The sequence below is a fragment of the Schistocerca cancellata genome, chromosome 3 (genome assembly GCF_023864275.1).
Source record: "Schistocerca cancellata isolate TAMUIC-IGC-003103 chromosome 3, iqSchCanc2.1, whole genome shotgun sequence".
NCBI lineage: Eukaryota > Metazoa > Arthropoda > Insecta > Orthoptera > Acrididae > Schistocerca > Schistocerca cancellata.
In genome coordinates, this window is record NC_064628.1 from 571,246,697 (window position 1) to 571,265,529 (window position 18,833).

Sequence of the window (18,833 nt, forward strand, 5' to 3'; positions counted from 1 at the left end):
ACTGCTCTCATAAATATTTCCGTAAGAAAGTTAAGTGACCTTCTGCATGTAATGCGTCGTGGGCACCCAGCTGTGCCAGCCACCTTGAAAAAAAAGCCATTAGGGTGTGTATTTCAGAGGCACAGGTAGAAAAAAAGAAAGGGGAGACCATTATCCTCGCTATTGATATTTCCTTGTTGAAAGCATACTGTGGAGCTCTTAATTTATGATATTTACTAAAATGCCTAATGAAACGATGAGAAACATTTCACGGCTATTGTCTTGCTAGTTGAGAAAAATGCCATATGGCTTGCTTTATGCATTTATTTACTCGTTTTGTTTAATATCATGTTTCTAGCTGCAGCAGCATTGGTTAAAATAAAATTTAATAGATGTACTAATATAAATATTTTATGCCTACCGATCCAGTAAATAATTTTATGATCTATTCAAAAAACGAAGGAGCATAAAAAGACGTTTCCCTTCACAGGAATTGCATACGGAATTTTCTTTTCAACTACTTGGTAATTTCTTTTGTAGAATAAATAGTGATGCATCACTCTAGTGTTAAGATGTGACATAGGTATTAAACATGGCCATTTTTACTGTAATATTTTTTCTGCTTGAGCTTTGTCATGTTTAGGTATAAGTTACTGCTATTTGCCAGGCATAGTGTTACTGAATTTGTCTTTGTGTTACTCTGCTAAGCCAGTTTACTACTGATTTATTTTTCTTGTTGCTGCACATTGGCTCATATTGGTTGTAATTTTGCATTGCTTGGTAATTTAGATATACTGTAGCTTGCTTTGCAATTTTCCATTTTTTTTGTCATTGCTGTTCATGTTAATTGTTTTGTGCTGCTGCATTGCCTCGTCCCTTAGTTTAGCATCTGAGCTCAGTAGATTTAAGTTAGCTTAAGAGGGGGTAGCCTATAAGAGAATGAGTTGCGATGAATTTGAAGAAATGCACTGAGAGGTTATACGAGAAAAATACAGAAAGCATGCTTGGATAGGATTTTTTTGGTGGAAACAAAGGTTGAAATAAGACGAAAGATCTATGGAATGAAGTTTTGGGTTGGACTGCAGTACCAAATGTTACACTGCAATAAAACAAAACCTGTCCTTTCCTTTTGTGTTATCCCACTATGTGTTTGTGTACCATTGAGTATTTGTGTTTTTCCTGTCTTTATGTGTTTAGCTGATGAGAGCTATGTTGTAGAATTTTTCTAATAGTCTGCTACATGAACTATGATGAGGAATACAAATATAATTTGCATTAATAATATGTTATTTACTTTGTAAAGATGTTTAGACATTATTTATTCTGTTTTGTTTTAATGCTCATGTGTGAAGTTGATGTTTCGCAAGTTATTCTGATCTTTTATGTATGTACTCATGTCATAATTCCTCTAACACTGATGTATATGTTATTTCTATTCTTTTGTAAAGCCTGTACTACAAATGTTATCTGTATTGTTATGTTCTTTAATGATGTATTTTGTACCTTTGTTACTGTATTTTTATGTAATAAAATCGTAATTGACACCAGTTCATCATATTATTAACTTGTAAGTTACATTTCACTGCACACGTTTCTGTTGGTCATAGTATATGGACAATATGTGAGAAGCAGGGACTGTTAGTGTTTGCACGTGTGTTAATAATTCAGCAAGGGACTGGATAACAGCATTGCTGGTTCTAAGGACAATTCCAAAAACTTTGTGAGTGCACAAGTGGTGGTTATGGACTTGCTATATTCTCTGCAAGACTCTTCGATGGTGATTGTGCACCTGCACAGTCGCAACAGATGGCTGCTAGCTATCTCTACAAGGACTGAAGTGGGTTTGCACCTTTGCTGACTCACCAATACCATTATTTCTACAAGGACTACAGTGGGTCTACACCATTGATGACCCACCAATACCATTATTTCTACAAGGACTACAGTGGGTCTACACCTTTGCTGACTCACCAATACCATTATTTCTACAAGGACTGCAGTGGGTCTGCACCTCTGGTGGCCCACCAATACCACAATCTCTACCAGGACTACAGTGGGCCTGTCCACAATTTCTACAAGGACTGCAGTGGGTCTGCACCTCTGGTGGCCCACCAATACCATACTCTCTACCAGGACTACAGTGGGTCTGCTCTGTGATGACCTACCTACCAATCTTCTTCAAAACGTCAAATGACTCTGCTGTGGGTTTGCTCTGTTGTGGCCCATTACCTGTCTGCATGTCAAGAGTCAGCACAGTCTTTCCGTTGGAAGGACAACACTACTTCTTCACGACTGCATGGAAATCCACTACTTCCATGTGCATTGTCTTTTACTGCTCAGACTTTGAGAAAACAAACTGCAGGTTTACTCTTATGATGAATGATCAGGACTGTCTTTATGGACTGTGAGAAAATTTTAACTTTTGACCAATATGGTATCAATAAGTGTGTGCATTTGATTTCTTTGTTATTGTATTTATGAAAAATTTTATCAAATCATTATTGGCCACTGCCCAAAACAATTTGTAAAATTTTTTGTGGGGAGCATGGGGGCTATGTAAGTAGGCCGTTTATGTTTCCTTATTGGCAACGTTACGTAGCGCTCTGTATGAAAATCACTGGCTGTGCTGTGTGGTCTGTAGCTAGTTTGCATTGTTGTCTGCCATTGTAGGGTTGGGCAGCGGCAGCTGGATGTGAACAGCGCGTAGCGTTGCGCAGTTAGAGGTGAGCCGCCAGCAGTGGTGGATGTGTGGAAGGAAATGGCGGAGTTTTGAAATTATATATATTATGACTATTAAGGTAAATACATTGTTTGTTCTCTATTAAAATCTTTCATTTGCTAACTATGCCTATCAGTAGTTAGTGCCTTCTGTAGTTTGAATCTTTTATTTAGCTGGCAGTAGTGGCGCTCGCTGTATTGCGGTAGTTCGAGTAATGAAGATTTTTGTGAGGTAAGTGATTTGTGAAAGGTATAGATTAATGTTAGTCAGGGCCATTCCTTTGTAGGGATATCTGAAAGTCAGACTGCGTTGCACTAAAAACTATTGTGTGTCAGTTTAAGCACAGTCTTGTACAATTTTTCTAAGGGGACGTTTCAACAGTACCGGGGTTAGGTGCCCACACGTTGCGTGCAACAAAGCCTCCTGTAGTTCCGTGGCTTCTACGTGTGCTTCCATAATTCTATTAGCAAGAAAACGGAGCAATTTAGCGATTATCAGCTTTGAATCGATGTTATCCACCCGGTGCTTGATTATACCCAAGTCGTGATTGGTTGTGTCGGCTATGGCCTTAATGTGGTACATCAAGGCCATGGCCATCTCCAACTGGTGGTACCCGCTTCGAAGATCCAAGGTTATGAAGTACCGACACTGACCCAAATTATCCAGAGTTTCAGTGATATTAGGCATTGGGTATGCATCCAATACAGTTTTTTGATTCAGGAAACGATAATCACAACAAAAACAATATGCCTTGCCCCCATCAGGTGATTTTTTACCCACTATTACCACAGGAGCGGACAAGGGACTACTACTAGTTTCTATTATCCCATCCCTAAGCTGTTGATTGGTAAATTCTTCCATGACAGGCTGTAAACTTTTTGGAACACGATATGGACGTTTATACACAGGTGCTTCATTCCCAGTGTGGTTGTAATGCTGAACTAACAGTGTGACGGGCAGTGGACCACTGACAGACTCTGACAGAATCTGCTGCGAAATCCCTATCCAGTTCACCTTCCACTATTATCTCCAGATTCGCTATTACATTACCCCATGCTAACTACACCTCTTCAAGGCCGAAATTATAAATACCAACAGGCACAACCTTTTTTCCTTCTTTCTCCCGCACGTAGGAGATGCTATGGCGCGTAAAACACTTCATTTTATCCAGCGGCTCATTCTTAGACAAATGTTCAATGACACACAATGAATTTACTGGCACACTAGCTCCAACATCTGCCCAGATTATTTTCCCTATACCCATCAGTGTAGTATCCCATGAGTTAACCCTAAGGGACCTGGTACACAATTTAGGTAGCCCAACTGACGTCTGGGCGGTTCCTTGTGACAGTAATGGTTTCTCTGCCACAGAACCTAGGCGAAATTGTATTCCAACCAGTTCTACTGTACGTCGTTCCTGGTTAACTTTTGCGTGATGCGCAACCAGGAAATCCAATCCGAGTATGACATCATTGCTGCTGCCAACAACTGGAAGTTCCTCATTTCCACTCGGAAGTTTAACACTGCTGATCCGAGTGACTTCACCTGTCCCCCCACTCACGTCACTTAACTCCCAGTGTGATGGTTTTAATTGTACTTTACTGAGTACATTTCTACTCGCCACAGATACCTGAGACCCGGTATCCAATAAAAATTTGCACGATCTGCCCCTCACCAAGCCGGTCAGAAAAAAGTCTGCCACTGATTCTGCACTAGCATTAATACTTACTAGTGGTGTTGCACAGTGGACACACTATCCCCTGCCCCATTTAACTGAGGGGGGTGAGGCCCACCTTGCAGTTTCCTATCATGTTTCTGCCAGGAGCCATTGCAATTACGCCCCCAATGACCCCAACATCTGCATTTCCTGCACTGGACTTCCTTGCAATTGCATCTAATGTGTCCCATATGACCACATCTGAAACATTTCATTTCTGCATTAAACACTGCTTTCCTGTCCCATGTCTTCGTTACTGCTTCACTTTCCTCTAACGCAACAGCGATTGCAACTGCCTCATTTAGAGTCTTAGGGAATTCCATCCTAATCTTGCGGGAGGTTTTGGGTTGTATTCCCTGCAAAAATGCGTCTAGTGCGCTCTTCAGCTTCCTGCAGAATAGCTTCATTAACCCTACCGGAATCCGTTAGCTCATAGGTATCAACATTAATTTTTCGAATTCGATCTACAAAAGCTTCTATTGATTCCTCAATCCTTTGATACATTCTATTCAATTGTTTCCGAGAATATCTATATGTAATTTTCCTCTGATACCTTTCAAGTAACCCTTTTTTGAATACTTCAGATGTCCGAGCATCCTTTAATTCTTCATGGCATGTAACATACGCCCTGGCATCCACAGTTACTTTCAACTTAGCCACATGCAAAAGTGTTTCTGCACCCCAATTTCCCAATTTAGCGACCATGCTAAGGTTCTAAAAAAAATCATAACATCCTCCCCAGCTTTTCCGAAAAAGGGGTGACCAAAGATGCAGCATTAGTGTCAAGAATTACTGCATCAACAGGAAACCACTCTTTGCTCGCATCTTCAGACTGAGCAAGCTCTATCTCTAATTCCAACACTCACTCAAGTAGCTGAATAGCCATCTCAGCTGACACAGACTGTACCAGCTATCGAATCAATACTACCGTAAGCCCAAAAAGAATAACAGGAAGGGAAGACAGACTATGCTACAGGTTCAGACAAACTACCAAACAAAAAATTGGCACTTCTTTGTCATGTTGCAGGAGTTTCTGATCCATTGCTGCCCTTCTCAGGTGCCACAAATCCTCATCAATTACCAGCCACAACTTCCTCCAAATCCAGGGAGGAGACCACTACTGTCACCAATTGTAACATGAGTGTGTGATGCGCAGGTTGTCCGTCTGACACCACGTGTAATAGGATGACCTGAACGGTTGACGTGGTTCGGGTTGTACGGCGTTTTTAGCAATGTTCCTCTTTATTGTTGATTCTTCCAATACATTTTCCAGTAGCTCAGCCCCACCGCACATGTCGTGGTGGAGACATGCTGATGCACGCAGCCTGGGGAACGCAACGCCATGCTCGGTCAGCGGCTGCACAGCCTGTAGGAGGTTAGCAGCACGAGGCCCGGCCTAGCTCGCCTCCTGCAGATTTTATGGTTCGTGATGACGCCCGGAGTCGTCGGTGCAGCAGCGAGCAACGCCCTCTGCCGGCCAGTCCTGGAGGACAGCGTCACTGATGACAACGACGTAACAGCGACCGATCGCCCAATCGGTCGAACCAATGCTGACGCCCACCTCTGATGCCCTTAAATAGTGCAGACCGCTGCTGAATCCGCTGGTTCCACGGCGCCCTGTTTATTAGAATGTTCTCGATGAGTTGTCTAACGCAACCGCGCCACACGCGGCCCGCGCCTGCGTGATTCTGCTAATGCTGCGTTCTGGCTCTTGTTGGCTGCCGCGCACGTACACACATACTGACGCTCGTTGCAAAACTATGTCACCTGCATAACGCGCCGGCCAGCCTTCGTCCGCCGTCTGCCAGGAGGCTGGTGCATCGCGCACCGAAACACACTAAATCACAATTTCGCACTACATTTCCTAAAAATAACCCCTTGTCCTCTACACCCCGCATGGGTCTGGCTATATATCTGACAGTTGTGATCGACGGCCTTGTAATCAAAAAGTATCCCATAGGAAATGCGTCATCCTCCTGTCCACCAAGATCTTACCGACACGTAATACCTACATTATCATCACCGCTGTGCAAGAAGTGTTTATTCACTTCGTTATTCAGACTCGATGGGATGGCACGCTACGATTTCCAACAACACTTCCGAGAAGTGCCAGGAAGTTTCAACACTTCCGAGAAATAAAGTGTAGTAAATTCCAGAACTGCTCCAATGATGTCTTCAGGCACAGAGAAAATTAATGGTAGCCTCATTTTACACAGGTAAAACAGAAAGATGAAACGTGAAGTAGATGCAGCTTGCGACAGTATTACACGTTCTGAAATTCCACTTTGATGGAATTTGTAAAATAGTGATTCAGTTTCCGAAGAATAAATATTCTTCCTGCGGTGAAATCAAGTGCGTACTTGGAGCCTCAGAGGAGATGCTATATCTGAAATGGCATTGGGAGAGCCTACGCTGTTGGCCTAATGAGAGTAGGAATTAACTTCTGGATATAGTTATCGTGGAAGTATTGCAATTCCAAACTGAGTACATCATGACGCAGGAATGAGATTTGCCGAGCATCCGGAGGTGCACCAGAAGTTACGTGAAACGTAGATAACCGCCGCAGAACCATCAGAAGCTTGGTGCACCCAGTGAGGCGGGCCAGATGCTGCTTTTAGCATAGACCTTAGCTGACACTGACGTAAACATAGTACGAAAGCAACAGAATTTTAATGTCATCGGAAAAACACAATTTTTATTTATTTCTCTGTGAACTTCAATTTCCTTTCAAAATTTTTCCTCATTATTCTTAACAGTTTTCTCAATGAACAGACTGAATAACGACGGACTACAACACTCTCGCACTGCCTTCTCACCAACTGAAACCCTTCACGTCCTTCAACCACAGTCTGGTTTTTATACAAACACTAAACAACCTTTCACTTCCCGTATTTTACTTCGGCAGCCTTCAGAATATCACTGTGTCTTCCAGTCAATGTATTCAAATCTTTTCTCCAAATCGATGAATACTAGGCCCTATTTTCTAAGAGAGGGTCAGTACTGCCTCACGTGTAGCTATATTTCTCCAGAATTCAAACTTATCGTCCCTGAGTTCGGCTTCCACTGTACTTTTCTTCGATACTTGTGTATGTAACTTGTATCTGTTTTTTGCAACAATGACTAATCAGACCAATAGTTCGGTAATAATTCCGTCTGTCATTAACTGCTGCCTTTGGCACTGGAATTATTACGTTCTTCTTGAAGTCTGAGGGTATTTTTTCTGTACTCTACATCTTGCATACGCAATGGTATAGATTGTCATGGTATTTTCTACTGAGGATTCCAAGAGTTTTGAGGAAACGGTCTTGTATTCCAAACGCCATGTTTCGAACAACGTGATTCAGTGCTCTGTCGGATCAATTTAATATCTCATGTGTTATCCAAAGACTTAAACAGTCTTTGGATAACAAGTGAGATGCTGAACAGAACTGACAGAGCAGTGAATGAAACGACGGTCCCTCGAACTTACTTAGACCTTTGGTAGAGAATAGCATAACAAACTATTCCATTGGATGTGCAAAATATAGGGCATAGGCGAAATACTTTCAGACTTCAAGAAGAACATAATAATTGCAGTACCAAAGGTGGCATTTACCTCTGCAGAAGCAGCAAAAGCACCAACAACAAGTTTGCAAATCTGTAAGCGTTTTTACTTTTAGATCTGCAGGGTACTGAATGAAGGTAGAAATAAAAAATATAAGTTTCCTAGAGATTTCTTTACCTCCTGTTGCTCTGCCTGAGTGTATCTTAGTTGCAGAAGAAGTAAAATTCTTTTCTCCTGATTTCAAACGACAGCAATCACAGTCGTTTCTTTGAAGGAGGAACACTACACGGCTGAGCTAGCGGGAAACTGTCGCATGGATCTCTCTCTTAATCTCAGTGATGGCCAAAATGGGTGGTATGCAATGTAAAAGATCAAAGTGGGTATGCAACAGCCATTCAGAATATCTCTATCCCTAAATTTGCTTTCTGTATTTAGCCTTCTAGCAAAAAATGGATTTAGTTCAGACAGGAGTTTACATTCAGGTAAACGAACAATATACAGTGAGAGTTATTTCCAGAAATAATTACAACAGAAAATGAAGAGTTGGGCGACCAAAATAATTGCCCCTAACCTTAATTTATGATGTTTAAGCGGCAGTCTGTTAATCTGAAAACTATTCTAAATTTCATTTATCTTCAACTTCTAGTTACAGAGGTGGAAATAAAGTTCATGCCTGTTCCATATCTTCAAGAACAAGTAAGAGACTCATAAGATACAGCTCTTTCCTCTCTGTTAGAGGACATATTTGGCAACACTGTGACCTTCGACTTAGTTTCTGGAGTGGGAGAGAGTTGTCTTGATACATTCACGTGATCTTCCCTTGTCGAGCTGAGTAAATATTCTGAATGTCTCTTGCATAAGGGATCACATAGAGATAGAATATTTATATATTTGACCCCAGGAAGCTCGTTCCTCTGAAAGCTCGTTCAAAGCTGAAAATACAACCACACCAGTCTTTTAAATTGTGTACTATCCACCCTGGCCATCACTGGGGCAAAGAGAGAGCTCCATGTGACTTTTGTCCGCGAGCTCAGCAGTAAAGTGACAGCTGTTGGTTGATATCTCGTTGGAGACAAGAGAATAGCTCCTTCTGTGATTGAGGTACACTCAGACAGGGCGACAGTAAAAAAAAAAGCACTCCGTCGTCAAGCCACGAGTGGCCTACCGGGATCATCCGACCGCCGTATCATCCGCGGTGGAGGATGCGGATAGGAGGGGCATAGGGTCAGCACACCACTCTCCTGGCCGTAAGATAGTATTCTTGATCGAAGCCGCTACTATTCGGTCGAGTAGCTCCTCAATTGGCATCACTAGGCTGTGTGCACCCCGAAAAATGGCAACATCGCATAGCGGCCTGTATGGTCACCCATCCAAGGGCTGGCCACGCCAGACGATGCTTAACTTTGGTGATCTCACGGGAACCGGTGTATCCACTGCGGCAAGGCCGTTGCCCCACACCGAGCGACAATGAGTAAAGAAATTTTTAAGAGTCTTCTCCCTCATAAGTTTTCTTTCTGTCACCACTCATCACCCTGTAGATCTAAAAGTGAAAAACTAACAGAGTTGCACACTTGTTGTTGCTGCTTTTTATGCTTCTGGAGAGATAAATTTTAGCTTTTTTATGAAGAAACAATTGTAGTGACTTAATTTGGGCACCGAATAATTTATTAACTGAATTTAGTTACTTGTCTGCCCGCACTGCTACACTTCCAAGTTTTCGTGGTAGTCCTGTAGTGATGCATGATAGTCCTCTGGTCCTACAACACAATGACCGTGGACTGTACGTGGTCACAGACGGTGGATAATGTGTTCCTAATTCGTGACGATCTGAGGGCTTTTGTCTAATGAGCACCTCGTTCCGTTGTAGAAGACGATTATTTTAAGGTTCACATGTTAATCTGCAATTCGTTTGTACTAGTACAGTGTGCAGTCTATGGATTTTTTTGTTAGTTGATTGACCACAACAGATAAACACAAGAAATAAGTTAACCATCAGCGATATTGTCTCCCATATTATCGAACATTCACTATACTCATTCGCTTCCGTCATTTTCTCCACATCTTCTTGAGTTCTTATGTTTGGCTATTGAAAGGATATCCTTACGCTGACTGCTTTCTGATTTTCTTTTTTGGGTCATCAGTCTTCTGACTGGTTTGATGCGGCCCGCCACGAATTCCTCTCCTGTGCTAACCTCTTCATCTTAGAGTATCACTTGCAACTATGTCCTCAATTATTTGCTGGATATATTACAATCTCTGTCTTACTGTTCAGTTTTTGCCCTCTACAGCTTCCTCTAGTACCATGGAAGTCATTTCTCATGTCTTAACAGATGTCCCTTCTCCTTTTCAGTGTTTTCCACATATTCCTTTCCTCTCCGATTCTGCGCAGAACATCCTCATTCCTTACCTTATCAGTGCACCTAATTTTCAACATTCGTCTGTACCACCACATCTAAAATGCTTCTAGTCTCTTCTGTCCGGTTTTCCCACAGTCCATGTTTCACTACCATACAACTCTGTACTCCAGACGCACATTTTCAGAAATTTCTTCCTCTAATTAAGGCCGATATTTGATATTAGTAGACTTCTCTTGACCTGGAATGTCCTTTTTGTCATTGCTAGTCTGCTTTTGATGTCCTCCTTGCTCCGTCAGTCATTGGTTATTTTACTGCATAGGTAGCAGAATTCCTTATCTTCATCTACTTCGTGTCCATCAGTCCTGATGTTAAGTTCCTCGCTGTTCTCATTTCTACTACTTCTCATTTTCTTCGTCTTTCTTCTATGTACTCTCAATCCGTACTCTGTACTCATTAGACTGTTCATTCCGTTCAGCAGATGATGTAATCCTTCACTTTCACTCGAGATAGCAATGTCACCAGCGAATCGAGTCACTGATATCCTTTCACCCTGAATTTTAATTCCACCTTTCTTTTATTTCCATCATTGCTTCCTCGATGTACTGGTTGGGCAGTAGGGGCGAAAGGCTACATCCTTGTCTTAGACCGTTTCTAATGCGAGCACTTCGTTCCTGGTCGCCCACTCTTATTATTCCCTCTTGGATGTTGTACATTCTGTATATGACCCGTCTCTCCATATAGCTTACCCTAACGTTTTTCAGAAATTCGAATATCTTGCACCATTTTACGTTGTCGAGTGCTTTTTCCAGGTCGAAAAATCCTATGAACGTGTCTCGATTTTTCTTTAGCCTTGCTTCCATTATTAACCGCAACGTCAGCATTGCCTCTCTCATACCTTTACCTTTCCTAAAGCCAAGCTGACCGTCATCCAGCGCATCCTCAATTTTCGTTTCCATTCTTCTCAATGTTATTCTTGTAAGCAACTTGGATGCATGAGATTTTAAGCTGATTGTGCGGTAACTCTCGCAATTTTCAGCTCTTTTCGTCTTCGGAATTGTGTGGATGATGCTTTTCCGAAAGTCAGCTGGTATGTCGCCAAACTCATACGTTTCTACACACCAACGTGAATAGTCCTTTTGTTGCCACTTCCTCCAGTGATTTTAGAAAGTGTGATGGAATGTTATCCATCCCTTCAGCCTCATTTGATCTTAAGTCCTCCAAAGCTCTTTTAAATACTGATTCTAATATTGAATTCCCTGTCTCTTCTAAATCGACTCCTGTTTCTTCTTCAATTACAGCAGACAAATCTTCCTCTTATGGATGCTTTCAGTTTATTCTTTCCACCTACACTCTCTCTCCTTTGCATTTACCAGTGGAATTTCCGTTGCACTCTTAATGTTATCGACCTTGCCTTTAATGTCATGTTTTGACTTTCCTGTATGCTGAGTCTGTCCTTCCGACAGTCATTTCTTTTTCGACGTCTTCACATTTCGTCTTAGCTTCCCTGCACTTCCTATTTATTTCATTCCTCAGTGACTTGTATTTCTGTATTCCTGAGTTTCACGGAGCGTTTCTGTACTTCCTCCTTTCATCGATCAATTGAAATATTTCTTCTGTCACCCACGCTTTCTTCGCAGTTACCTTATTTGTACCTATGCTTCGCAACTTCAGTGACGGCCCTTTTTAGAGATATCCATTCCTCTTCAACTGTACTGTCTACTGAAATATTCCTTATTGCTGTATCTACAGCCTTAGAGAACTTAAACCGTATCTCGTCATTCCTTAGTACTTCCGTATCCCACTTCTTTGCGTATTGATTCTTCCTGACTAATGTCGTAAACTATGACTTGTATCTGAAATATAATTACGAATAAAGTTCAGACGCAGTGACTTTAAATCTAACATCACAAATAAAGAGCTGGCCGAATTATTTGGAAAGTCCTACTCTTAAGTAAGTTAATATTACTCTGTTACAGCAGTTTTCCTCAAGAATGCTTTCATTGGCACCACCTCTAACATACAATAAAGAAATAAGAATACAGAATAACACTGATTAGCAAACACGAACATCCACAAGTATTTTTGATAAGTTTCGAAATCAGATACTGGATTGTAAGGCGTACCCAGGAGAAGATATAGACTCAGATTACAATATAGTAGTGGTGACGAGAAGCGTCACCACTACTATATTGTAATCTGAGTCTATATCTTCTCCTGGGTACGCCTTACAATCCAGTATCTGATTTCGAAACTTATCAAAAATACTTGTGGATGTTCGTGTTTGCTAATCAGTGTTATTCTGTATTCTTATTTCTTTATTGTATGTTAGAGGTGGTGCCAATGAAAGCATTCTTGAGGAAAACTGCTGTAACAGAGTAATATTAACTTACTTAAGAGTAGGACTTTCCAAATAATTCGGCCAGCTCTTTATTTGTGATGTTAGATTTAAAGTCACTGCGTCTGAACTTTATTCGTAATTATATTTCAGATACAAGTCATAGTTACAAAAATGAGAATAAAACTCATGGGCTATACTTTAGATATTTCGGCTGCCAGTCATTGCGATAGCTGACAGCTTTGCCGCGTCTTCGAAAGGAAAGCTTCCCAGGTGCTAGCCAGTTCATCCCATCAGTTGAGCGAACGTGTTTTTTCTGTCACCAGTCTAATGGAGAATTGACAACATAGAAGAAAACGTTCGACAACTACATGACCTCCGATTTACAATCTATTGTTGTTCATAATTGCCCATCTAAATTCACTTGATATTTCGTTGTAATTTCCGATAAATTAATTGAATGGTTCTTACTTAAGGTGTAACACTGGGACGTCAAATTTATTATTTGATTCCAGGAAGGTCATTCCACACAGAATCTATAACTAATCTCAAATTTAAAATTACTAATTATCTATTTTAATGAGGAATACCGCAGTGTGTGAGAATTGTTAGCACCACCAGCGCTCTAGCTATGTGATAAAGAAGCTGCTTTCTGCAGGGAACGCTGCGTTAGCAGTACGTTCTAATCTCTCTAGAGTTATCCACATTTTGTCTACTTTTCAGTTCTTCTCTTAGCTAGCTTTAAACTTCGAGATTGAAAACAAGTAAGGAAATTTCAACTTCATCATCCCAAGTCTCACTGCAATTAGGTGTAATACCTCCTACATCTAAAGCTGAAAAATTTTAAAAATTGTGACCTTACATCCTTGTTCAAATTTGTATATTTCCGTTTGTACCGGCACACACCTCAGTTTCTTCTGAATACACTATTGACCGTGTGGGGGATTAAATGATTTGTTAACTGGGTTTCTTTTTGTGTCTACTCTCGCCCCGAGATTTACATATTTTCGTAGTAATCGCGAGATTCTTCTTGGGTAGGACACAGGCCTTCACGTAGACGGACCATATCGCGGTCAAAAGTGCTTAATACCTTTCGAATGCGTAATGTTTTGTGCAGTCTCGTGTTACAGATACAGCTTGTTTCATTTCATTAGACTTTAGTCGTAAGGGTATCCTGGTAACTTGCAATTCATTTGCATTAGAGCAGAGTACATTTTTGTACCTGAATATAACAGAAAAATGTAAGAGAGAAAATAATAACTAAAAATATATTACTTCACAACAATGACAGAGTCTCATGATGCTCAGGCAATGTCTGGCTTCCCCATCTTTAGAAGGTTGCGCTGTTTGGAGACAAAGATGTTGACAATCCATGTTTAAAGTGCATTTTCATCCACAAAGAAATTATTTTTTGTTTGTTCAATAAGGAGGAGAGAGGTAAACGTTTGAGGTTGCTACCACAAAAGATTTTCGGTAGGGATTGTGTTTCAGCCACGCTCTTGGGTAGGTTCTTTTGTGAAATCAGCTTAGTGTAGACAGGCGTTCTCTTAGAGTCTACCGAGCGAGGTGGCGCAGTGGTTAGACACTGGACTCGCATTCGGGAGGACGACGGTTCAATCCCGCGTCCGGCTATCCTGATTTAGGTTTTCCGTGATTTCCCTAAATCACTCTAGGCAAATGCCGGGATGGTTCCTCTGAAAGGGCACGGCCGACTTCCTTCCCCATCCTTCCCTAATCCGATGAGACCGATGACCACGATGTCTGGTCTCCTTCCCCAAAACCAACCAACCAACCATCTTAGAGTCTTAGAGCAGTAACACTAGTTGCAGTTTCCTTAGCAGCTTTTCATATGTTGCGACCGCAGGGTGTCTCAGTGGTTGACAAACTGACGCCAACTACCATGGACACACATCTGAGGCGCAGGTCTTAACGAAAAACTTCTTTTTTGTTCCACTAAACGCTAAAAGTTTCATTTTTGATACTCACGTAAACGTATCCTTGTCTTAACGTCCTCCTATAGGTTTCCCAATATTTCCTTAAATCTACCTTTGTTTGACATTCGTAATTCCTCTATCACTAAGTATTTTTCTCGTGAACGGTTAGAGGTATCAAGTTCTGAATTGTGTCAAATACTAAGGCCTATGGTCCATTATTGGTTTAAATAACTTGTAAGACTGCGCAGTAAAGTGAGAGGACGCTATGTGACACATGTTTGGATATTCTCAACCTCAGGCATCAAATCCCGTGGATTAACATGCTGTTCTTGATGGTCTAGAAGTATAGGGCGTGCCTGCAAACCGACACGTCGCAAAATCGAGTATGGGATGGATCACAGATTTTTCAGCCATCGTTTTAACGTAGCACTCATATCTCAACGACATGAGGAGTTGTAAGTCACAACTCTTGGTTCCGATTCCACATTAAATTGTACGTCCCTTCTCCCCGGTTGGAGGTCACTGGGAGACTACGCGTACGCAAATCGCCAAAGTGGCGTCCACTTTGCACCAGGGCACTGAGCCACACGAAGAATTATTATCATTATTTTTGTTATTATCATCTATGAACATAACCAGGTTTCGACGCAAAACTCACAGCGTGTGTGGTACCCGCAATTGTCTTCATTTTTCTTTTGTTTAAATGAGGTTACCCCTGGTATGTTACATACTCCAAGACTCTTTACATAATGTACTGCACGAGAAAACGTCACCGTGCTCTTGACTATGTAATTGTATGAAACGAAATGCGGTTTAGAGACCTAAAGATGACGGTGTGTTCGATGTATGGCCTTTGCATTTAAAGTAGCCCATATTTATGAGCAGACCGTAAATACATAAATCAGGATGGACTCACAAGCGGAAAACAACACTTCCTGCTGAAATTCCCGCATCCTACCATTTTTCCAGGTCGTGCAGCTGGCTGTTACGTGATTTTATTTCAGTGATCACAAAATCAAGTCAAAAGCGTGCATTGGGTATCCAAGGCAACAAGTCAATATCGATGTGGCCGAACAAGGATATGAATATTTCGACCAGGTTGTAATCATCCTCGAGGAAATCAGAATTCTCCTTCATTGTGCAGCATCCTTCTTCACGACACAGTCTTAAGTCAAGGCTCTGCGTAAACTGGTGGTCTGTTCAGATGATTGTAGCTACGTATGCTTAAGGTCTTGGTTCGATTCACGCATAAGGCAACCCTTTTTAAGAAGCACAAAGAGACTGTCTTTACTTTTGGTTACGCCGGTTGAACAACATAGGGTTGCACCGTGTTTCCAAATCCACATTTAACACGACGTCCAAATGGTTCAAATGGCTCTGAGCACTATGGGACTTAACATCTGAGGTCATCAGTCCCCTAGAACTTAGAACTACTTAAACCTAACTAACCTAAGGACATCACACACATCCAAGCCCGAGGCAGGATTCGAACCTGCGACCGTAGCAGTCGCGTGGTTCCGGACTGAAGCGCCTAGAACCTCTCGGCCACACTGGCCGGCGACACGACGTCCCTGCGTCGCTACGTCTTTGTGGAGAGTCGGTGTGGGATGGGCGATGGAAGAGGCACAAGTCAAGCCAAGCTGACATTCTGTCACCATTAAGATTTCTTACACGAGAATTTTTTTTTATTAATGAACCCGGCGCCAAGTAAGGTCACAGGGTACTTACTTTTTAGAGTAACTTGAGATATCGAAAATAATTTTGCTGGACTGCAATTCGATCTCACATTTCCCCGTTCGCTGGGTTCGATCCTTTAGAGACGATATAGTTCCATCGTGTCATTCTTTCACCAATATTCCGAACTACTCAACGACTCTACGAGGAGCGCGTGTCTGGGTTCAAATTATGGTCTGTCACAATGCTTTCTTCCCGATCATTTCAAACTGTTGCATGAGCACATCACACTACAGGTGTGAAACTATTTTTAACACCTCTCCATGTGTTGACAGCAATAACGATGGGTGCAGGTTTGATTATCAGTCAGACTCACAACTTTGTGTCGAATCATTTCAGGTTCAAACATACCATTCTTCGTTATTGATGAAAAGAATTCGATAGTCAACGTCTCTTTGTGTGTAGTCATCAACGATGATGTGTGCAGGGATCGACTCTCATCAGCAGATAACTTTTCGTCATGTTATTTTCACTTGAGACATGTGTACAAATCGCTACTGGGAAAATAAACCGACTTTAAACGTCTATTTGTGGCTAGAAGTCAACATTGGCAAGTGCAGGGATCGAATTTCGGTAGGCAACACTTTTTATCTCTTTAGTTTCAGTCATCTCGCAATTGGAATTACGATTTATAACATTACACTGTACTTAGTTAACAACTCGATTATTTGCTGAGTTACAATCTCTGTCAAACACAAAAAACTTTATGCCATGTGATTTCAAGTGTACACGCTCACACTCTTCGTTATTTGTGACGGAAAACATATTTACAATCTTCTGCAGTTAGTTAAAAAGAACAATAATTGCTGGTTTGGAATCCCAGGTCCCAGTCCAGTACAAAAATTTTCCTCATAGTTTTTCAGATTGAAACTTGTTTTTTGAAATGTGATTTAGTGTAATAAATCTACGTTTCCAATCGTAAATTTTTATGGGTAATGGTGATGCTTTTGTTACAAAAAGTGTCAGGATTCTCCCTAATACAAGGAAAGAAAGATTATTAAATAATCTAGAAAAACTGAAATACCCACCCATATGATAAAACTACTGAACAACATACTTAATGAACAAACAGAGTTATTGAATAAGATATATATAAAAGTTAACAGCATTTTAATCAAATAATTTTGGTTTTGGAGTCCCTGAATGTTAAATTTTCTAATGTGCAGTTATATGTTGTATTGCTTTCCAATTTTTTACATTTTGTATGTTCCACCTTCACATGAAAATTGTCAAATTGTAATTTATATAGTTATATAATTATGTGAATGTATGTCACAGATATACATAAATTTGATTTTAGAAGTAACAAAAAAGGGTAACACAGATGCCTTCATCTGTCTGTCCATGTTTACCCAATATGACAGTTATGTCAAATATGATCAAGAATTGTTGCTGCCTAATATTTGACAGCAGTAACATAGATTACGACCGTACTATGTTACAGGATATACTTCATATATGCACAGGGTAGTCCATTGATCGTGACCGGGCCAAATATCTCACGAAATAAGCGTCAAACGAAAAAAACTACAAGGAACAAAACTTGTCTAGCTTAAAGGGGGAAACCCGATGACACTGTGGTTGGCCCACAAGATGAGGCCTATGTACAGTCTTAGACATAAAAACTGACCACCGGCCGGCTGCCACAGAGATTAAGTCCGAGTCGTTCACTTAAGGTGGCCAATAAAACTGACCGCCCCTGACAACTCTAAGTCCGGCCATCCGCACAATCTGGCAACACTGTAAGATGCGGAAGTGTTAGGAGGAAGTGTTGTCTAATTCCGAGATCTTCTCGGGTTGTGTCAGCCCATGGTCTAGTGGCAGTCTGCCGTCGGCAGTGCTGCGAGGCGGTCACGCCCCAGAGCGCAGCGGGCGAGGCGCGCACGGTGTGTTTGTGTTTACTTCGGTCGCTGTAAGTGCCGTTTTCCCTTCTAGATCACCATGGCGCACAACTATCGGTTCAAACGGTTCAGATGGCTCTGAGCACTATGGGACTTAACAGCTGCGGTCATCAGTCCCCTTGAACTTAGAACTACTTAAACCTAACTAACCTAAGAACATCACACAAAGCCATGCCCGAGGCAGGATTCGAACCTGCGACCGTAGCAGTCGCGCGGTTCCGGAGTGAGCGCCTAGAACCGTGGCCGACACAACTATCGGAAGAAGACATTACGTTTCAACTTTTGTTCCGACTTCGCCCGACCCAAGGCCCTGGAGGTAGAACGATTTATTCGCAAAGAAGTTAAAATACCACCAACGGATCTAATTGGTATCCACTTGTTCATAGTTAGCAGTACCGTCTACGTCAAACTGATCAACGATGCGGCGTGCGACAAGATGCTTCAAGAGGCAAAACGTGGACTGCGCTTCTGTCATTCCGACGGCAACGTCGGGCCCGTTACCGTCGATCACGCAGGTCTCGGCACACGAACGATAAGGATCTTCGAACTGCCGTTCGAACTACCTGCAGACGTCGTCATCGAGGCGCTCCGTCCCTATGGCAACGTTCTGGAA